This window comes from Euprymna scolopes, chromosome 8 (genome assembly GCF_053919585.1).
Source record: "Euprymna scolopes isolate OS-2025 chromosome 8, ASM5391958v1, whole genome shotgun sequence".
NCBI classification, from domain to species: Eukaryota; Metazoa; Mollusca; class Cephalopoda; order Sepiida; family Sepiolidae; genus Euprymna; species Euprymna scolopes.
The window spans coordinates 45021776-45046290 of record NC_136489.1 but is presented as its reverse complement, the minus strand read 5'-3'; the positions used below and the strand labels follow the sequence as shown (position 1 = coordinate 45046290).

General features: G+C 29.5%; 1 protein-coding gene across 3 annotated transcripts in view; it reads left to right on the top strand.

The window, feature by feature from the left end:
* LOC145283543 (cytosolic purine 5'-nucleotidase-like) overlaps positions 1 to 24515 on the top strand; it is a 1063943-nt gene that overhangs the window by 745121 nt on the left and 294307 nt on the right. The window lies entirely within an intron of this gene.

Here is a 24515-nt window from a genome sequence, read left to right as displayed (position 1 = left end):
ACTGTTGCTGTAGGGACCTCAAATTTCTTGGAAATTGACTTGTAACCTAAACCATCCTTATGTGAATTCACAATTTTAGTTCTAAGATCATTACTAAGCTCTTTTTTCTTCCCCATTCTAATAATTTTTATTCTTTTTTTGGTTTTCAATTGATATTGTTTTAATTTCTGAAAAATGCAAAAAACGAAATGAAATTAATCAAAGGTTGTATAAAAGCATTCAAAATAAGAATCAAACAGGAAACAAACAGTCAGAAACTCGATTAATACTGAAAAAATAAGGGGGTATGATTATTTTTGAACATTGCAGATTTTATAAATAGCTGTATATTTCTTTTATTACAAGTATCCCGAGATTTTAAAATGACGAAAATGATCAGAAGAGGTTTATTAAGAATATGTATCAATATGGACGTAAACAATAAATTCTTACAAAGTTACACCTAATAAACTCAATTTTCAAGAGGGGGTATGAATAATATCGGGCACAAGTGTACATTAAATCCGTTGCCAAGGCTGCTGGAAAGATGGTGGGATCTTTATCGATCCAGTAGATATCTCACTGCTGATGCAATTCTCTATCTATATAAGAGCCAGGTACGTCCAAGGATGGAGTACTGTTGCCACATATGTGCAGGAGCTGCTAGAAAGGACTTGTCTTGCCTTGATAGAGTTCAAAATAGACTTCGTAGACTTGTGGGGGATGTCCTTTTCTCTTCTCTGTAACCTCTTTCTCACAGAAGAGATGTTACGAGTTTGTCTCTGCTTTATCGTTATTTTCATGGCAGATGCTCGGCCGAGCTCCATTCCATGGTCCCCCCTCGTCAAACTTTCACAAGAAACACCCGTCTAGCAGAAAACACTAGTTTCTCCAACTAGTTTTACTAGTTTTCCCAACTCTTTATCTGTGCCTAAACTTAAGCGTAGATTCCATTAGCAAAACTTCTTTTTTAGAATTGCACGCGTATGGAATTGTCTTCCGTTTTTCTGCTTTTCAGCTGACTACAATATGGTTATCTTCAAGTCTAACGTAAACAAGTTTTTGAGGAGCTGTTCCATATAAGTTAACAAATTTACCGAATCGCCATTACTAACGGTTACTATATTGTTCAATTTTTACTGTACACACTTTAATCCTTATCCTTGAGTGGCCTCTTGGCCTTGATGAGTGTTGATGCCTATGTGAAAAAAAAATTGTTGAAACTGGGGACAATTTGATTATTTAAAAGGACGGTCCAACAAGAGTTTGTTTAGGACTGGGTTTTTTTTTTTTTTTGTGGAAGCAGACAATCCTAAAGTGTAAATTCTCTATCTAGCAAATTATTCATTGTCTGTGAAATCAGGAGATTAAAATTCACACCCTCCTATTGAGTGAAATGGAGGCGGCCACTGTCTATCACTGCAGGTTTCTCCTACTACTTTTTGAGAAGAAAGAGAAAAACAAATGTCGTGTTTATACTGGGTTACTGACCTTTTTTTAAAGTTGTTGATAAATTAAGACAGTTTTTGGCTTTTCTCGTTCTGTTTCTTATGGTTGTTATTGTTATTAGCAGTGATAGAAAGATTTGCCAACTTTTGGGTTTCTGCAGTGTAAGGAGTGATACTATGGGAATGAGGATGATTTACTCTAGTAAAATATTTGCATGTTTCTGTCTGTGGGGGAAAATAGAAGAGTTGATTCTATTGTCTTATAAACTAACTAGCGTTGTCATGATATGAGAATGTGATCATTGACTCGACTACCAATGACTCAACGTACATGAAGTGGTTTAACTAATGGGTACTACTTATCAAGATGCAGGAATCATTAAGGAATAAAGGTTAAAAAGATCGTCAATTGGACGATGATCGCCTCCACAATACAAAAAAAAGAAAAGAAGCACAAAAACATAGGAAGACAAAAGATAAGAAAGCAGAAAATTTGAACAATAAAATATTTATCTATCTATCTATCAAATATATATGTGTGTGTGTCTGAGTTCGTTCCATGTAGATTCTGAAACAGCTGGGCTGATTTTCTATTCAATTTCACACAAATGTAATTCATGTGCCTGGGAGCGTTCTTTGATAGGTTTTGTATCAGAATGCTTCTGGTAAGTATATAAAATCAATAATTGGAAATTTTATCACCTCACAAGCAGAAGGGTCCAGCATATGAAACCAACAGTAGGTTCTTTGATAAAATATGGGCACCTTTGAAATTAATTTTTCTGTTTAAAGCACAATGGAACCATGATAATTGACTTTTGCATTTTAAACTTCAATTAAAGTCATTATGTAAAAATCACTTTATAAAATCAGTAGTAGGTGTTCTACAGTGCAATGTATGCAGGCAATCAATTGATTTAATTAAGCGATTGCACCGATTTCGATGACAATAAATGTGTAGAACATTTGTGATCTTCATTCGATCCTGGGCAATGTCAGGTTTCCCTGCTGTATATATATATATATATATATATATATATTCATGTACTAGCTTATGTACCCGGTGTTGCTGGGAATCGTTTTGCTTCCTTTGCTGTGACGTTATCTTCTTTAATGTCATGCATTACATAACCTGATATGACGTTATAGCATATATATTTAAAGGTTATGAGGTTTTTTGAAGCATGAAAAACGATGTTACTTTTTGTATTTAATATTTTTATTGTTATTTTTTATATTTCAAGCGGACCTCCGCTCTTGGTCACAAAAAAGTATCGTCGAAAAAAAAAAACCGTTGAAAGAACTGGAGAGCGTTCATTCCTAGCAATCAGGTTCGAAAAAGTTCACGTGAATTATTTTAGCCGTTTGTGGAAGAAGATTGTGTGTTTTAATATTTTTTTAATGTTGCAACGTAAAAGCGTTTAATTTAAACGGCAAAAATGAGATGCAATTGATTTCGATGTGTATATAATATATATATATATATATATATATATATATATGCTATGACGTCATTGTGAACAAACAGGAATACGGATTTATTATAAGACACACACACACATATATATATTCCTATTATATTTTAAATTTTCATATTGGAAAGGTCTTGTGTTTTATACATTTTTACTTGATTCTACATTGAGGCTATTTGTTGACTATTTGCTAATTTATGTCAGCATATCTTATGCCGATACTGGATCCATCATTAGGCGTCAAGGTTACAGCCGATCCAATCTTCGTCAATACATCACTGCAGTCACTAAGGTTGGTTTTCCATTGTCTACTTGCGATTTCTTTGCTTGGTTCAAGATCACTCGGTGCTAAATTGAGAAATTCGTTCCATGTGGGATATGTCCTGTGAGTTCTTGGACAGACGCATTCAACTTATATAAAATATGAAAATCAACTAAATCAAGACAGCAGAGTCTAGACAAAAAATATTTTCAAAACATTAATAAATTAAATCCGATAGAAACCATTTCGATTTCTTCGATAAAAGTGCAAGCTGTTTTAATGAATTATTTTGTAAAAGTCATCTGGTTTTAGATTTCTTTACTATTTCTAATATATATATATATATATATAGAATGTCTAAAAAAAGTAACTAAAGGGTTTTGTACTTTAATCGATTCTTTATTCTTGTTGATATCTTTCTGTAATTTTAACAATCTGACTAAGACATGAAAAAATAAAAAATAAATAAATAAATACAAAATTCAAACAATCTTTGTATATGAAAAATAATGTCATTTTTAATGTTGCCCATTTTCATTTTTGCATATTTGTGTTCTTTCCAAAACATTATTCATGACAAATTGTAGAATCTCTGGATTGCGATTTAACTCCCTTATTTCATTCCTGATGTTTTCCTTCAATTCTTGCAGGGTTTGGAGTTTAACATACCCTTTCTTTAAGATATCCCCACGAATGGAATTGTGTTGTGACTTGGGCTCTCTCTTACATGAAAATGCCGTCTATAAGCTCTTTGAGTCAAAACAATTGAGCCCTGATTTTGGTAAAACAATTTCACAACTTGCGTAAATTGTACAATTCTATACTTATCCATAATTAATATCCAAAATATTATCTGTAAAAGTTCTGGAATAAAAAAAAAAATGATCATTAATGGTAAAATAACAAATATTTTTAACCCTTCAGTGACTTTTTGGACAGCTTGTATATTGAAAAATTTGGAATAATAATTTTAGAAATAACCATTAAAACAATTCTACCATAACTTCCGAACAACACCTCATAGAGACAACTAATATATACTAGTTGCATATATCTGGCCTTGCCAGGTGGAAGGTTTATTCACATACTATTTAAGATACACCAACTATCCTAACTGTTAATCCTGTTATGACTTTTCTTTTAAGCAAACCACATGTTGGATTTATGGAAGCATAAAACAGTCCATTTTCATCTATGAAAATCAAACGGAGAAATAACTCTCATAGCTTAAATAAAGCTTACTTCTATTTTTAAATGCAATTGATGTTGGCTAATTAAAAATCAATAAAACAACTTTAAATCATATTCCTAAACAGAAGAATTAAAACATTTCTATTACTAATAACTATTAATAACAAAGAGCTAATTCATCAATCAGATAATTTGTTTTGTCCCTTCAAAATATTATAGATGTGTGTATGCATGGATGTATATGCATTTAAAAAAAGGAGTACATTGAGTATTGTGTGTATATGCATGTAAAAAATGAAGGAACACAACAAACTACCTGATTTTTAAGAAATAATGAAAATTTTTATAGAGTAAGCTCCCTTTGAAAAAAAATATTAATATTTAAAATTCCAATAGAAGACAATCGTTAAATTTAAAATATTTTGAAACCCGTTTTTTCCTCGAACCTGCCACCCTATAAAACCGGAAGTTCCATATTTACTGAACTGCTGATAAACAAAGCTGAATAATTTATCTTCTGAGATAAACTAAAGAGAGACACTTAAAAATAACTATCGTAATCTGCAAAACAAAAACAATGTGCGATCGCCATTTCCGATGAGAAAAGATATAAACTAAGGCTGAAAAGAATTTGATATTTTTTATCATAAACAGGTCCCTTTATGTCAGATGAATTTATATATATTTATATATATATATATATATATATATATATATATATATAAATATATATATAAATATATATATATATATAAATATATATATAAATATATATATATAAATATATATATATAAATATATATATATATATAAATATATATATAAATATATATATAAATATATATATATAAATATATATATATAAATATATATATATAAATATATATATATAAATATATATATATAAATATATATATATAAATATATATATATAAATATATATATATAAATATATATATATAAATATATATATATAAATATATATATATAAATATATATAAATATATATATATATATATATATATATATATATATATATATATATATATATATATATATATATAAGAAAATACATAAATATATATATATATAAGAACATCCAAGAAGGGAAGAGAATTGTTCTTCTCACTTTCCATAGTGAGCGTAAGAGCTCCATGCAATGAATTCAACCTATTAAAAAAAAACGCTTCACTTTGCGATGAAAACAAAAAAAAAGTATAGGCATGAACAGGTAGAAGGGACGACGAGTATGAAAAGAAGGAAGAAAAGGAAGACGCTAGAAGAAAGGACTTCTTTTTCACTCTCTCTCTCTCTCTCTCTCTCTCTCTCTCAGCATGAAAATCAACCTCTCAAAATTAGAACGATGATTTAAGACAGCAGACGCAAAATGCTCAGTGTCCTTTTAGATAGAGCTTTATAACAGTAAATAATTAAAAGGACTTATCTGAACACTTTATTGCAGTTTCATGGTAGATCCTATTTTCAAAAGTCGATTAATATTTTTTTACGTTTTTATACATTTGAATGATAATGCATAAAAATAGCAGACATTAATACACTTTTAGCAGTAGAATATGAAATAAAACTGCAGTCAAATGTTTAGATAAATCGTTTCGAATGTTTATTTTATATTTTGAGAGATATAAATTTGCATTTATAAGTAATGTTACTATTTTTGGTGGAGGTTGCCAGTTGTGATATCTTTTATTACTGGAAATGGAGAAATGACCTTGGAAGAAATGAGAGCGGCATCAGAACTAGGCAATAAGTTGCACTTTCAAAACTTTTTTATGGGAATCGCTCCAGATAAGGCATGAAGCCTTCTAACAAGAAGGAAACATGATTCTCGCAAAGACAGGAGATACTACTGACTTTAGCTTTGAAAAGTTATAGGTAGGAGGAAAATGGCAGAAAGAGAGTTTCACAGGACTGCAATTCTTGGAAAGAAACTGTACTACAATGAAGTATCAAAACAGCAAGTTGATGGAGACCAATAGACCAACGAGTCAAACGAGCTGTAACAAAAGAAGCAGAGAATAGATCAAACTTTTTAGCTATGCATAAGCTTAGTGCTAGCTTCCGCATAGAGGCTGTTAAGCTAAGTGATTCATTAAATGCTAAAAAGCAAATAGCTCTAATTGCTACACTTTTTCTTTCTCCGTTTCCTTGGAATGCATTTTCCTCTTGACTCCCAAAAAGCTAGTTTTTACAGGAACGTGTTAACTCAAAGTATTTTCTACTAAAAAAAAAACAAGTTTATGTCAAAATAATAAACCAATGTAGACTTATAAGCTCCTTTAAACACTACGAAATAAATAGCCAAAAACGAGAATTCTGCACCTTAAACTCGGGGGGGGGGACTAGATGGAAAAAGACAGTGGCTCACATACAAGCCTTTTTCATCTTGTGCACACATTCCTACACACTAACGAATCAGACGTACAGAAACTAATTGCTACTCCCATTTATACGTGCACTAACAAGGTAAACCAACACGCATACACAATGCCACACTGCCAAATACTCACATACGTATATTACTTACATATGCATATAAGTCATCCGATGAACATTTACTTCCACTTTATTATGCATGCAAGTCTGCATATATCCTTTTTATTCCTTTGCTATAACCTAACCTTCATACACAATTTATATTAAATGTCAATGTAGTTCTTGGCTATACCCAAAGATGCTATTGCCATCCAAAAATGGTTCCACATGCAACATATTGATAACTGCGACATTCATAGATACATCTACATCATATCTTGATCACTCCCAACATTTATAGGAATTTTCACAACGTTTCAGTCGAATTAACCTCCAACCTTGTTCAGGAGTCTCTTTTAAAACTTGGGAATCTTTGTCAAACTTTTGAATCTGTACAGAATTTCGAACGGAACCCTTAAGAATTTTAAAGTAATTAGCAATTGTAAGCTTCGTATCGGCTGCACTAAGAATTAACATTCAGAAGAGTGTCACTTAGAATTGATTTTTATCTAGTACTTTATCCGTTACGCCATGCCAAGCACCTGTGGCATAACAGATAAAGTATGAAGTAAAATTCAGTTCTACTTCAGATTTATACTCAGTCATGGCTGACTTATCACGAGCATGTTATTCCCGTTGATTAAACATATTCAAAATTCCCTGCAGATACCTTTATTAAACAGAAAGATTCTGGAGTTCGACGGAATACACCTGAAGTAGGTCTTACATCGGCCAAAATTCTGATGAGAACAGTATGCCGAATAATCCAGATCAGTTCTTATCTAAAATATTCAAAGACATGAAGTCAACAGTTAGGGTTTATTTTCTTTAGGTCGTCGGGATAAACACAGGGTTTTTTTTTTTTTTTTTTTTTTTTTTTTATCTTATCTAAATGAAATTTTACGTGACTTACACTGGAAAGCAAACAGCAAGTCAAACACTTTCTGAAATAAATTTGAAAAAAATTCCTTCACTCTAAATAAAAATCGTCAATGGAAGGTATTTTTTCATCGGAAAGTAAAAGTAGTGCCGTAATTCTGTGAATAGTGTGAACACTGGTGGAGCATAATATATTTCCATCATTTTTTTTACAGAAGGTGTACACTAGTAATTGATAGAAGGCTATTTATGTAGATGTAAAAATTGCAACCTACACACAAACGAGTCCATAGGTGCCACGTCATATACTTTTATACTACTTCTACATTGACTGACCTGTGATTTTAACAAAAGTACTCAGGTGTTCCCAGATGATGAGAATAACTGAAAACGCTCGATCGCAATGCGATGCGATGAATGCTTAGGCCGATCGCAATGGTAGAAACGAATAACCAATGTATTATCAAATGCTCTGCCGGGTTTAAGCCAATAAGAATGCAAGCAAAACTATTTTTATATGAATTGGAAGAAAATCAATTTAAAAATTTAAGTAAATTATTAAAAAACAAAATAATGAAAGAAGATAGTTTTACTAATATATCAATGTTGGAGAGAAAGGAAATATTTCCTGGCCTGTAACAAATTACTTCCTCAACCACTAAACAGTAATATAAAAACAAAAAAATCCTAAAAAAAAAAAAAAGCTTTCATTACAACTTTTCCATTTTCTTTTAATATTTTCATACAAAAAATACAAGAAACTTTTAAGTTTTATTCAAAAACTTTTAGTCAAAACTAGAAAAAACGAACAAGAAAACATTGAAATAAAATAACATAAAAAAAAAACAATGTTTTTTCTTACAAAAATCAAATATTCCTTCATTAGACTTACGGTACATTAATATTATATTTTTTGTATTTATGTATTTTTATTTATTTTTTGTTTGTTTACACTTATCATTTGCTCATATTTAATAAATTAAAGAAGACTTAACCGGCCGTTTCCGATTATTCCCCTTATCTGCCGGGCACATCTAAATAACTTTGTGGAAATCGCTGGTCGGTAAGTGTAGAAGTATCACTTTTATAGAAAACCAGTTTATTCAGTTGCTTTTATGGAAATGTATTATTCAGTTGCTTTTATGGAAAACTATTATTCAGTTGCTTTTATAGAAATGTATTATTTAGTTGCTTTTATAGAAAACTATTATTCAGTTGCTTTTATAGAAATGTATTATTCAGTTGCTTTTATAGAAATGTATTATTTAGTTGCTTTTATAGAAATGTATTATTCAGTTGCTTTTATAGAAATGTATTATTCAGTTGCTTTTATAGAAATGTATTATTCAGTTGCTTTTATAGAAATGTATTATTCAGTTGCTTTTATAGAAATGTATTATTCAGTTGCTTTTATAGAAATGTATTATTCAGTTGCTTTTATAGAAAACTATTATTCAGTTGCTTTTATAGAAATGTATTATTCAGTTGCTTTTATAGAAATGTATTATTCAGTTGCTTTTATAGAAATGTATTATTCAGTTGCTTTTATAGAAATGTATTATTCAGTTGCTTTTATAGAAATGTATTATTTAGTTGCTTTTATAGAAATGTATTATTCAGTTGCTTTTATAAAAAAACTATTATTCAGTTGCTTTTATAGAAATGTATTATTTAGTTGCTTTTATAGAAATGCATTATTCAGTTGCTTTTATAGAAATGTATTATTCAGTTGCTTTTATAGAAATGTATTATTCAGTTGCTTTTATAGAAATGTATAATTCAGTTGCTTTTATAGAAATGTATTATTCAGTTGCTTTTATAGAAATGTATTATTCAGTTGCTTTTATAGAAAACTATTATTCAGTTGCTTTGATAGAAATGTATTATTTAGTTGCTTTTATAGAAATGTATTATTCAGTTGCTTTTATAGAAAACTATTATTCAGTTGCTTTTATAGAAATGTATTATTCAGTTGCTTTTATAGAAATGTATTATTCAGTTGCTTTTATAGAAAACTATTATTCAGTTGCTTTTATAGAAATGTATTATTTAGTTGCTTTTATAGAAATGTATTATTCAGTTGCTTTTATAGAAATGTATTATTCAGTTGCTTTTATAGAAATGTATTATTTAGTTGCTTTTATAGAAATGTATTATTCAGTTGCTTTTATAGAAATGTATTATTCAGTTGCTTTTATAGAAATGTATTATTCAGTTGCTTTTATAGAAATGTATTATTTAGTTGCTTTTATAGAAATGTATTATTCAGTTGCTTTTATAGAAAACTATTATTCAGTTGCTTTTATAGAAATGTATTATTTAGTTGCTTTTATAGAAAACTATTATTCAGTTGCTTTTATAGAAATGTATTATTCAGTTGCTTTTATAGAAATGTATTATTTAGTTGCTTTTATAGAAATGTATTATTCAGTTGCTTTTATAGAAATGTATTATTCAGTTGCTTTTATAGAAATGTATTATTCAGTTGCTTTTATAGAAATGTATTATTCAGTTGCTTTTATAGAAATGTATTATTCAGTTGCTTTTATAGAAAACTATTATTCAGTTGCTTTTATAGAAATGTATTATTTAGTTGCTTTTATAGAAATGTATTATTCAGTTGCTTTTATAAAAAAACTATTATTCAGTTGCTTTTATAGAAATGTATTATTTAGTTGCTTTTATAGAAATGCATTATTCAGTTGCTTTTATAGAAATGTATTATTCAGTTGCTTTTATAGAAATGTATTATTCAGTTGCTTTTATAGAAATGTATTATTCAGTTGCTTTTATAGAAATGTATAATTCAGTTGCTTTGATAGAAATGTATTATTCAGTTGCTTTTATAGAAATGTATTATTCAGTTGCTTTTATAGAAAACTATTATTCAGTTGCTTTGATAGAAATGTATTATTTAGTTGCTTTTATAGAAATGTATTATTCAGTTGCTTTTATAGAAAACTATTATTCAGTTGCTTTTATAGAAATGTATTATTTAGTTGCTTTTATAGAAATGTATTATTCAGTTGCTTTTATAGAAAACTATTATTCAGTTGCTTTTATAGAAATGTATTATTTAGTTGCTTTTATAGAAATGTATTATTCAGTTGCTTTTATAGAAATGTATTATTCAGTTGCTTTTATAGAAATGTATTATTCAGTTGCTTTTATAGAAATGTATTATTCAGTTGCTTTTATAGAAAACTATTATTCAGTTGCTTTTATAGAAATGTATTATTTAGTTGCTTTTATAGAAATGTATTATTCAGTTGCTTTTATAGAAATGTATTATTCAGTTGCTTTTATAGAAATGTATAATTCAGTTGCTTTGATAGAAATGTATTATTCAGTTGCTTTTATAGAAATGTATTATTCAGTTGCTTTTATAGAAAACTATTATTCAGTTGCTTTGATAGAAATGTATTATTTAGTTGCTTTTATAGAAATGTATTATTCAGTTGCTTTTATAGAAAACTATTATTCAGTTGCTTTTATAGAAATGTATTATTTAGTTGCTTTTATAGAAATGTATTATTCAGTTGCTTTTATAGAAAACTATTATTCAGTTGCTTTTATAGAAATGTATTATTTAGTTGCTTTTATAGAAATGTATTATTCAGTTGCTTTTATAGAAATGTATTATTCAGTTGCTTTTATAGAAATGTATTATTCAGTTGCTTTTATAGAAATGTATTATTCAGTTGCTTTTATAGAAAACTATTATTCAGTTGCTTTTATAGAAATGTATTATTTAGTTGCTTTTATAGAAATGTATTATTCAGTTGCTTTTATAGAAATGTATTATTCAGTTGCTTTTATAGAAATGTATTATTCAGTTGTTTTTATAGAAATGTATTATTCAGTTGCTTTTATAGAAATGTATTATTCAGTTGCTTTTATAGAAATGTATTATTCAGTTGCTTTTATAGAAATGTATTATTCAGTTGCTTTTATAGAAATGTATTATTCAGTTGCTTTTATAGAAATGTATTATTTAGTTGCTTTTATAGAAATGTATTATTCAGTTGCTTTTATAAAAAAACTATTATTCAGTTGCTTTTATAGAAATGTATTATTTAGTTGCTTTTATAGAAATGCATTATTCAGTTGCTTTTATAGAAATGTATTATTCAGTTGCTTTTATAGAAATGTATTATTCAGTTGCTTTTATAGAAATGTATAATTCAGTTGCTTTTATAGAAATGTATTATTCAGTTGCTTTTATAGAAATGTATTATTCAGTTGCTTTTATAGAAAACTATTATTCAGTTGCTTTGATAGAAATGTATTATTTAGTTGCTTTTATAGAAATGTATTATTCAGTTGCTTTTATAGAAAACTATTATTCAGTTGCTTTTATAGAAATGTATTATTTAGTTGCTTTTATAGAAATGTATTATTCAGTTGCTTTTATAGAAAACTATTATTCAGTTGCTTTTATAGAAATGTATTATTTAGTTGCTTTTATAGAAATGTATTATTCAGTTGCTTTTATAGAAATGTATTATTCAGTTGCTTTTATAGAAATGTATTATTTAGTTGCTTTTATAGAAATGTATTATTCAGTTGCTTTTATAGAAATGTATTATTCAGTTGCTTTTATAGAAATGTATTATTCAGTTGCTTTTATAGAAATGTATTATTTAGTTGCTTTTATAGAAATGTATTATTCAGTTGCTTTTATAGAAAACTATTATTCAGTTGCTTTTATAGAAATGTATTATTTAGTTGCTTTTATAGAAAACTATTATTCAGTTGCTTTTATAGAAATGTATTATTCAGTTGCTTTTATAGAAATGTATTATTTAGTTGCTTTTATAGAAATGTATTATTCAGTTGCTTTTATAGAAATGTATTATTCAGTTGCTTTTATAGAAATGTATTATTCAGTTGCTTTTATAGAAATGTATTATTCAGTTGCTTTTATAGAAATGTATTATTCAGTTGCTTTTATAGAAAACTATTATTCAGTTGCTTTTATAGAAATGTATTATTTAGTTGCTTTTATAGAAATGTATTATTCAGTTGCTTTTATAAAAAAACTATTATTCAGTTGCTTTTATAGAAATGTATTATTTAGTTGCTTTTATAGAAATGCATTATTCAGTTGCTTTTATAGAAATGTATTATTCAGTTGCTTTTATAGAAATGTATTATTCAGTTGCTTTTATAGAAATGTATAATTCAGTTGCTTTGATAGAAATGTATTATTCAGTTGCTTTTATAGAAATGTATTATTCAGTTGCTTTTATAGAAAACTATTATTCAGTTGCTTTGATAGAAATGTATTATTTAGTTGCTTTTATAGAAATGTATTATTCAGTTGCTTTTATAGAAAACTATTATTCAGTTGCTTTTATAGAAATGTATTATTTAGTTGCTTTTATAGAAATGTATTATTCAGTTGCTTTTATAGAAAACTATTATTCAGTTGCTTTTATAGAAATGTATTATTCAGTTGCTTTTATAGAAATGTATAATTCAGTTGCTTTTATAGAAATGTATTATTCAGTTGCTTTTATAGAAATGTATTATTCAGTTGCTTTTATAGAAAACTATTATTCAGTTGCTTTGATAGAAATGTATTATTTAGTTGCTTTTATAGAAATGTATTATTCAGTTGCTTTTATAGAAAACTATTATTCAGTTGCTTTTATAGAAATGTATTATTTAGTTGCTTTTATAGAAATGTATTATTCAGTTGCTTTTATAGAAAACTATTATTCAGTTGCTTTTATAGAAATGTATTATTTAGTTGCTTTTATAGAAATGTATTATTCAGTTGCTTTTATAGAAATGTATTATTCAGTTGCTTTTATAGAAATGTATTATTCAGTTGCTTTTATAGAAATGTATTATTCAGTTGCTTTTATAGAAATGTATTATTCAGTTGCTTTTATAGAAATGTATTATTCAGTTGCTTTTATAGAAATGTATTATTCAGTTGCTTTTATAGAAATGTATTATTTAGTTGCTTTTATAGAAATGTATTATTCAGTTGCTTTTATAGAAATGTATTATTCAGTTGCTTTTATAGAAATGTATTATTCAGTTGCTTTTATAGAAATGTATTATTTAGTTGCTTTTATAGAAATGTATTATTCAGTTGCTTTTATAGAAATGTATTATTCAGTTGCTTTTATAGAAATGTATTATTCAGTTGCTTTTATAGAAATGTATTATTCAGTTGCTTTTATAGAAATGTATTATTCAGTTGCTTTTATAGAAATGTATTATTTAGTTGCTTTTATAGAAATGTATTATTCAGTTGCTTTTATAGAAATGTATTATTCAGTTGCTTTTATAGAAATGTATTATTCAGTTGCTTTTATAGAAATGTATTATTCAGTTGCTTTTATAGAAATGTATTATTCAGTTGCTTTTATAGAAATGTATTATTCAGTTGCTTTTATAGAAATGTATTATTCAGTTGCTTTTATAGAAATGTATTATTTAGTTGCTTTTATAGAAATGTATTATTTAGTTGCTTTTATAGAAATGTATTATTCAGTTGCTTTTATAGAAATGTATTATTCAGTTGCTTTTATAGAAATGTATTATTCAGTTGCTTTTATAGAAATGTATTATTCAGTTGCTTTTATAGAAATGTATTATTCAGTTGCTTTTATAGAAATGTATTATTCAGTTGCTTTTATAGAAATGTATTATTCAGTTGCTTTTATAGAAATGTATTATTCAGTTGCTTTTATAGAAATGTATTATTCAGTTGCTTTTATAGAAATGTATTATTTAGTTGCTTTTATAGAAATGTATTATTCAGTTGCTTTTATAGAAATGTATTATTCAGTTGCTTTTATAGAAATGTATTATTCAGTTGCTTTTATAGAAATGTATTATTTAGTTGCTTTTATAGAAATGTATTATTCAGTTGCTTTTATAGAAATGTATTATTTAGTTGCTTTTATAGAAATGTATTATTCAGTTGCTTTTATAGAAATGTATTATTCAGTTACTTTTATAGAAATGTATTATTCAGTTGTTTTTATAGAAATGTATTATTCAGTTGCTTTTATAGAAATGTATTATTCGGTTACTTTTATAGAAATGTATATAGTTGCTTTTATAGACATGTATTATTCAGTTGCCTACACCTTCCAAAGAAGGAGCCACTAATAAAATATAAACTGAGTGTGTTACCGGGAAAGGTTTTCAAACTGTAACACAAATGGTCCATTATGTGATGGGACTGGCCACATTGATAAGGAAGGGAACTGGGGGGGGGGGCAGTTAAAATCGTCATGCCTCAGTACTTTACACATTGTGGTTCAAACTCTTGACTTCAAAAAAATGTTTCTTTTCTCTGTAAATAGTTTTTTTATCCAAACCGCCACCATCTGATTGATATGTGAGTGGTGACATTTCACTTTGCTTTGCAAGACCTACTAGCAGGCTATCAAGCACGGACGCCATTTTTTCTTCTTTTTTTTTTTTTTAATCTGACCTTACACGTTGCGGTAATTATCCAAAAATTTGAAATAAGTCTCTTTCGGCTCTTTTTATTTGTTATCAATGACGACAAGGCATTTTATCACAAGAACAATAATTAATAGTTTTTCCATCTTTTATCACTTGTCAAATTCACTTAAAATACTTGAAACAAAGTTTTAACAAACGTTTTATTATTGATTACACAAAAGACTCTTTTGCATTTATTCATACTAGCAGGACCCGTGAAGATTTCACAGAATGAGATATATTCAATCAACAAATATGTTTTGATAACGTTGATATTTTTCTAGATAGTGCCAAAAATAGTTTTTTGGGCAGAAAAAAAAACCAATAACATGCAGCAATTATGAGTTTACTAACATTTCGATAAAAATAGTGTTACTTGTATTTTGAATAAAGAACTAACCCAAATGAGATAAATTGATAAGTACTATTAAATACTCAGAAAATAATATTGTGCTACATAGTTCGATACAAATAATAAAATCACATTGTAAAAGACAATCTTTAATTTATTCCTTTAGTCCAGCACCTCTTTACAGACAATGTTCTCTTTTTTTCCCCTGTTCCTTTCGAATGTTCTCTTTTTATGCAAGGTTTCACTACACAACAGAATTACTGGGAGTTCCTTTCTCACACCATTACAACAATGATCATATATTATTATAATATTTGAAAACGAGGCTACATCAAAGAGAGGTCACTCTCATATTCTTGTTCAGATGCTAGATTGGCATTTTAAAAATCAAATTTAATGAATTTAGTCTTTTCTTTTAACCGTTTACTTTTCAGGCATTGTAATTGAGCTTTTTCAAAGCATAAGCAGCTTAGAAAAAATAGGGAGCTGAAAATGTGTAAACTTGAATAAACTTGTAATCAGATATTAGGTTTCTGAAATCTTTTAGATAAGTATAATAATTTATATCCTTCGGACTACTGTTCTTATCTTAAGTGTTATTTTCACAGCGCTTAGGTCGATGTAACATCTGATATTCTTCAGATGCATCTTGCCGAATTCTGGAATCTTTCTATGAAACTCAAAAATCTACACAAAATTTTGAACAGAAACATTTAATTCTAATGTGGATATCGTACTCTTGTTCCATCAGTCATAATTTGGTAGAAGTTCTAAGTAATTCATAATTGTATTTTTAGAATTGCCCGTACTGAGGATTGAACCTTCAACCTCCGGGAGAGTGTCAATATAATAACTGAATTTTACCTAGTACACCATGGATCCTTGCATATATTTGAAGAGCAGCAGTTAGCTCTTCAATCTTCTAATTGGCTGAAACATTGTGAAAATAACACTCAAGATGAGAACAATAATTAGAATAATGCAAATAATACAAATTAAAATAAGATGTTTGATTCCGCATTTTTGCATTTATTCATTTGGAGGAATATTAGTGCGATGTCTCTGCTCTATCGCTATTTTCTTGGCAAATGCTCGACTGAACTCCAATCTATGGTCCCCCTTGCCAAACTTTCACAAAACACACTCGACTAGCTACAACCATTATACATGATTTTCCCCACTCTGTCTGTGCCTAAATCTAAATGCAAATTCCATGAACAGAGCTTCTTTCTCAGAACTGCCTGCCTTCAGAACACTGTTCCACTGGCCTGCTTCCTGGTTGAATACAATATGGTAGCCTTCAAATCCAATGTAAATAAGTTTCTGTTGAGTCATCCCCATAAATAATAAAATTCTACTAAATTTACACCATTAGTGATTACTACATTACCATCTTGCGTTCATTAACCGTTATCCTCGAGTGGCATTTGGGCTTTGATAAGTAGTGACTCTCAAATAAAAAAAAAACCTTTGGGAAACTAATTATTTTTTCCATTAGCTTTGAGGGAGGTTCTGCACTCGTAATAAAATAAATCTTTCTAATTTCACCGAAGCATTCTTGTATCCGTGAAGCTGACTTCCCAGCAGACTTGGAATCTTAGTATTTCGCTAAAAACACTGAAAGTTGATACAATATCAAGGAAGTACCTGTTGTTAGAGGATTTTTTTTTTAATCTGAATCCGTCTTATCTTCTGCATTCTAGGCTGGGTTCCTTTTCACTTTTCGAAATCTGTTACGTAAGGGTAATTCCTTTGGGCAACGCTGCACCCTGATGGCTTTTTTTGTTGTTGTTGCAAGACAAAAGTGCTTGCACACGATGAAATCTCTGAGGAAAGACTTAAGAGAACAGATTGCATAAGGAAGAATGGTTTATAGTTTTGTGGAACATTTTGCACCTGTTAAATTCTTTGATTACATTTTTTTCTTTTTTGTCTTGTCTTTGATGTTTGAGTCTTGAATGACAGATGCGACTGTGAAAGGTGGAAAGAAACAATGACGTTAAGTATCAGAGAGAACAAGAGGACTTCCTTTCAAAGAATATTTTGTAATATAATTACTTAGGACCATTATCATATTGGATTACACCTACTCCCCAAATGCCAGCCATAGAATTAGTAATAAAATGCATAATCCTTTCTGCAAATCTGTGGCTTCCAGATAGGCTACATGGGGATATTAGCTTCCTGATCTAAAAGTATCAGACGTTGGTATTGTTTTTTTTTTTCTTTTCCGTTTGCAAAACTTAATCATGTTCTGCAAAGCCAAAGACAATAATTTTCCACTGCATAAACAATCAAACCAAACATCATGAATAAATATTTGAATATATAAAATTAATGGATTCTGCATTAAATCATCCAAAAAGGGTTGATATGCCATAGAACAAAACAACCAAACCAAACCCTAGGAATAAATATTTCAAGATATAAAGAACTTAACACATGAAAGTTATTACCAAAATGACTGGATTCAGCATTAAATAATCCGAAAAGGTTTAATGTGCTGCAAAATGAAACAACCAAATTAAATTACATAAATCAGGCTGTTTGAAAATATTGGCTTCCTGACCTGAAAGGCATAAAACATTGATGGTATTGTTTTTTCCTTTTCCTTTGCAAAGCTCAATCATATTTTGCAAAGTCAAATGCAAAAGCAACAATTTTCCTCTACAAAACAACCAAACTAAGCGCCATGAATAAATATTTGAAGATATAAAGTACTTGAAATATGGAAACTTTTACCAAGATGACTGAATTTGGCATTAAATATTACCTTATCAAATACATGGAGGGACACTTTAGTGATCGTCTCATCAATAGGTGCGATCCTGAATAGGTTTCACTCTCACGAAATTATAACTTCATCAAATTTTTTATTTGTATGGTTTTCTCAAATATAATGTAAAACAAAGCAATCAAACTAAACGCCATGAATAAATATTTGAAGAAATAAAGAACTTGGAATATGAACATTTTTACCAAAATGATTGAATTTGGTATTAAATAACCTGACTGTTTTATGATCATCATATCATACTGAGTTGTGATCTTGGATGAGCTTCACATTCACTGGATTGTAACCTCCTTCAGATTTTTAAGTTATCTCAAAGATAATGTCATTAAAACCATTCCTAAACTGAAGAATCATCATGCCCAAAATGAGGGTAGTGCCAAGAGACAAGTGCATCAGAGTTATTAGACTGAGGAAATAAATGTTGTTGTACAACAAAAGAAAGAAAGTTGAAGTTCTTCCCTATTCTTTATCTACTTTGCAACTGAGGCTACAGCATGTTGGTTTCTGAACAACGGAGACGAGTGTGTCAAAGTTATTGCGCGCATCGTATCCAAGTGAGGTATGAAAGTATTTATAATGCCTCGGGGAGATGAACGCCTCTATCTTGCACAGTTGCAAGTCAGGTGCAGCACCTCTTAAACTCCTTCTGATATTCTAGAGAATTATACCATACGGGGGAGGGGTAGATAGAGTTCTTCAGTTGTGGTGAAAGCAATACGTCTAAGAAAGTGGGGTTCTGTTAAAAAAAAATTTACTTTAAAAATAAAATCTTGCTGTGCCATTCAAAAGAAGAAATATAAAAAAAAAATCAGCATATGAAAATAATGAAATTGAGAAATTAAAATTGTGTTTACATTATTGACGCCTTATAACAATGCTCTAATGTAGTGACCAATTTATATGGGCTAATATAAACGTGTCTAATAAATCTATCAAAAAATCAACTAATGGTCAGATTTCCACAAAATTTTCCAAAGTTTTTTAGTTTTGGATGAAAGTATATTTTAAATACACGTTTTTTGTAAAGTATATGAATGGAAGTATTTTTGTCTGTCGAAAGCAACCACGTGGTATTTTGTTCGTTACTTTGTTTTGCCGCAATACGTTGCAAACGCCATGTAACATCTTAGTGTATGATCGATCAAGTTTTTAGATTGAACAACCTCTAGTGTTAAAATGAATTATAAGTAAATGGGTAAAGCAAATGTAGACATATCCAAGGCAATGGCAGAAACCCTAGAAAACGACCTTCAGTCGGTAGTGGAATCTGGCCATAAGTGGATGTTAACATTTAATGCTACTAAGAGTAAACTTCTATTAACAACTACAAAAAAAATATCTCAACCATTGATTGCCATGACAAATATACCCTACCCGAGAGCACGTCATTCAAACTCTTTGACCTAACATTCACAGGCAACATGAATTGGAACAAATAAATTGAAGACATTGTCAAGGCTGCTGCAAAGAAGGTAGGCTCTCTCTACCGTGCTAGAAAATTACTCACTCTAGAGAGTATCCAATATCTATACAAAGCCACAATTCGTCCATGTATGGAATATTGTTGCCACATTGGGATGAAGCATCTGCCCCTAATCTCTCACTCTTAGACAGAGCTCAAAAAGTGTCTGAAATCTAATTGGGCCCGAACTATCGGCCAAGCTCAAGCCCCTGTCCCATTGCAGCAATGTTGTATTCTTGTCCTGTTTTACAAGTACATTAATGAAATGTCCTCAACATATTTTCAACTAACCCGACAAGCAGCAAAATCTCACCCTTTACTGTTAGAAAGCCTTCTATTTCAATAGTTTCTTCCTTTAGACTGCAAGACTTTAGAATTCCTTCCCTGCTTTCTGCTTCCCTAACTGTACTAATCTGCAAAAGTTTAAATGTAATCGGAACCGACATCTCGCTGCTTAACTCTTTCCAGTCTCCTATGACTTGGTTGGGATGAAAATGAGCGGAAAAAAAAGTGGGTAACAGCATTGGCTCTGCATGAAAAATAATAGAAATCTCGGCAATGGATCATTACGGAAAGAACAAAGAAATCATGGTTCTTGTGTTTATCCTTCGTTGAAAATAATTGCTTATTTCAATGTTTCATATACGAATTTAATTAAACCGATGGTAACAAACTCAGTTCATTTTTTTCTTTTTCACTAAAAAAATATTTATTTTTGTTTTTCATTTTGACGCAAGTGAAAAGGAATTAATTTAATTTACGAAATGAAAACAAATTTAAATTAAAGGCACAGTTGTTGCAGAAAAAATGTCTTATTTCATTAGACTAAAAAGTAGACTTTCAAGTACACCGTGTGTGTGTGGGTATATGTAATATATATATATATATATATATATATATTACCACACGTAAATATATTTTGATGCATGCAAATTACGTATTTATTATTACAGGGCCAATACTCTATTGACTATTATATTGTACCTAATATAGAGTAGTGATTTCCAAAAAATTTTTAAATGACTTGGGTGCCATCAGCTTGAATGTAAACTAAAACATTTAGCACTCAAGCCCGGTTCCCTACTATTTGAGTTATAAACATATAGATAAGAAAGATTTTAAATCAAACCACTTAAAGTTGTGAATAAATTTGCACATGCACAAAAGTAATAGAAATATATCGTGAAGTTGAAGTGAACATTTTGCAACGAATATATGTCTGTACACGTTATTCATCCATCCAAACAAAAGTTTTACTCATTATAAACCATCCTTAGTGTATAATTACTATTTCCTGTTAATTTTAGTGTTATGTGACCAGTAGTTTAAGAGTTTATCAGTTAAATAATATTTACACACGGACACGCACACATATACATCTATTGTTTTATGTGTGTTTTATTTTTTATTTGTTTATTTTTTTCTATTTTGGATGTTTTTTTATTATTTTATTTTTGTATGCACTTATTTGACCCATTAAAATTTATTTTAACTGGTTAAAGACCCATAAAAGAATAGATAGTTTGGAAATATGAAGACACAGACAGAACTATAGCCTTATATATATATATATATATATATATATATATATATATATATAGACTATTATAATAAAGATTTTCCCATTTCGTACTCAATATAGATATTAATAATAATAAAAATAATTGTACTGTAAAATTGTAAGCCATTTATATTGATGATTATGGATTATGTATGATCATGTAGGATGTTATGTTGTATATAAAAAAGAAAACTTTCAAAGTGTGAAAGTATTGGATTGTTGGCGAGATGACTACATCTAGGTCGATATGACTTTTGTTATTTAGTTTTTATGTACATTTAGCGTTGATGAATGTTCTGTTCGAATAAGAATAAAAAATAAAAAAAACATGTTAAGGCCGAAACTAGTGTACGCTTTTGTGGTAAATAAATGTAAACCTTTTTGCTGGGAGCATAAAAAATGAGGGTCTGTTCCTAGTGAAACAGTATATTATAAATTATATGCGTATGTTTTGTGAAAATGTACGCTTTGTAAATATTTTCTATCACAACTCACATCGGAACATTTTCAGTGGGTTATTTAATTTTGTACTTATATAATTTGAAAATATCTCCCTTAATTTTAACCGTGATTTGCATGCATTATATAATAATTATTAGTTAAAAATCAACTAGGGCATTGTATATATATTTTTTATATGTAACCAAAAATGAATCTTACACAGTTTAAGTCGATAGAGTAGTAGTTATTGTGATAGCTTTTCTTCATAGGATAAGATGGCGGCTCACTGGAAATAATCCGATGAGGTGTTCTTTTTGAATATTTAATAGGCCAGAGTTCTTTTTAGGTGAGTTGTCTTGATTGTTCTCACCTTCCGACCTTGTGTCACTTTTTTTTTTTTTTTGGGAAGGGAAAAAAGTAAATATCACAATTTTTTGCAATTTTCGCCCGAGAATCATGACGTGCACTTCTGTAACACACTTGTTGTTAATTATGTGTTTTTCGTGATCGTTAGAGGTCTGCAAGTTCACAACAATTATGAAACCTCATCTGAAAACCTCATAAACATAAACTGTATTTGTTTCTCAAATATGTTAGATAAGTCGTTAGTTTATTGAAGATTTTATTAGACTGCTTTTTTTTTGTCTCGTTGTTAATTCGAATGCCTCTGATTTTCAGTTGTTTCTAGTAGCAGTGCTTGAAAACACTTGAGTTTGACGAGAAAAGAATCAACATGTTAATTAGAATTTGCTGAAATCAAGACAAGCAGACAGGAAGATTTGCCTTACAGATACAACGAAACCGTCTCTTCGACATGTTTCTTTGTTAAGGTGCATGTTCGGCAAAGGTGTGATCCATTTAAGGTGGGATCTAAACATGCTCAGTGGTCACCGAAGAAATGGTTTTGCAGTGCTGCTTTAAGTGTACATTTTGTCGCTTTACTTGAAATATTGTTGGGGAAAATTGTAGAATCGCTTTTAACAGAAACAATACATTAAAAAACTAAAGCCCGCAAAAAACTGCATCAGTTACTGTACACGTGTTAATCTGGACCAAACTGAAAATTCATCAAACTTGGATTTTTTTTTTTTGGAATATTGCGATGATATTAAATTGGAAATTTTTATTTTTATATAAATGATTTATCGAATAAATTCTGAAATATGTCATTAAAGTTGGATAATTCTTTTGATTTGGTCTGGTTATTTTTTTTTTTAATTACAAATCAACCCTTTTCTAGTTGTTTAATGCCGAATCCAGTAATTTTGGACCCCCCCCCAAAAAAAACAAAAAAAACTTATGTTTCAACTTTAAGTATTTTTTTGATGTTTGGTTTAGTTGTTTTATTGTCTGGCAGATCAACCCTTTTCAGGTTATTTAATGCATAATCTGGTCATTTTGGTAAATGTTTTTATGCTTCAAAAACTTTATATCTTGAAATATTTATTTATAGTTTTTGGTTTAGTTGTTTTGTAGAAGGAAATTTGTTGCTTTTTCTTGTTTTGGCTTTGCAAAACATGATTGAGTTTTGCAGGGGGAAAGGAAACAAAAACAATAACATTTATGTTTGGCACATTTTAGATCAGGAAATGATAATTCAGATTTTTAGTGATTTATTTGTTTTTTTACAAATTGTAGACTCGCTTTTTACAATAACAACATACTTGAAAAAAATATTACTGCACAAAATATGCATTTACTTAAATTCTGTAAAATTTTCACTCTTTGGAAAATCATTATCATCATCATCATCACTGTCTACTTTACATGTTGGCATGCTTTGGACGGTTTTAAAAAATGCATTCTAAACTAACCTATCTCTGGACAAACCTCTATTTATCACTCTTTCCTTCAAATCTATTTTTCTCACTTCCTCTCATGTTTTTTTTTACCCCAACTGTTTTACATCTACTAACCCAAAAACTCTTATCCAGTCTTACAATATGGCCAGACTACTGCACACATCTCTTTTTTTTTTCTTTTTTTTTTTTTTTTTTTATTACATTTCACCCCAAACAAGGCACATTGCCACTTTGGTGTAGGGGGCTACTATCAGGGGAAACATCTACTGGGGTACTATGTAGGGATTAGGGCAGCGAGATGTTGGTTCACGTTGCACTTGAACTTATGCATGTCAGTACAGTTGGGGAAGCAGTGACCCGGAATGGAATTCCAAAGTCTGGCAGTTCTGGGGAAGAAACTACTGGAGTAGAAGGATCTTTTACATCTAGGGATCTCTACAGTGTGGGGGTGGGATTTTGCAGCTTGTCGGGTCTGTCGAGGGTGTTCACGTCGTGGGGGCACAAGTGCTTGCAGTTCTTCAGAGCATTCACCATTATAGTACTTGTAGAACAGGCAGAGGGATGCAACGTTTCGACGATGGGACAGAGGCTGAAGTTTTGATGCCAGTTTAGGGCCTATCAGATTTGCGACTCTCTTTTGAACCCTGTCAAGGAGCGAGAGACTAGTAGCCGATGCACCGGCCCAAATATGACAGCAATACTCCATACATGGGCGAATAGTGACCTTATAGAGGTACAGGATACTTTCGGGTGTTAAAAGTTTTCTAGCACGGTAGAGAGAGCCCACCTTCCTTGCAGCGGCCCTGGCAATGCCCTCGATGTAACTGTTCCAGCTCATGTTTCCAGTGAACGTTAGGCCAAGGAGCTTGAGAGACGTACTCTCAGATAAAGAGTCGTTGGCCA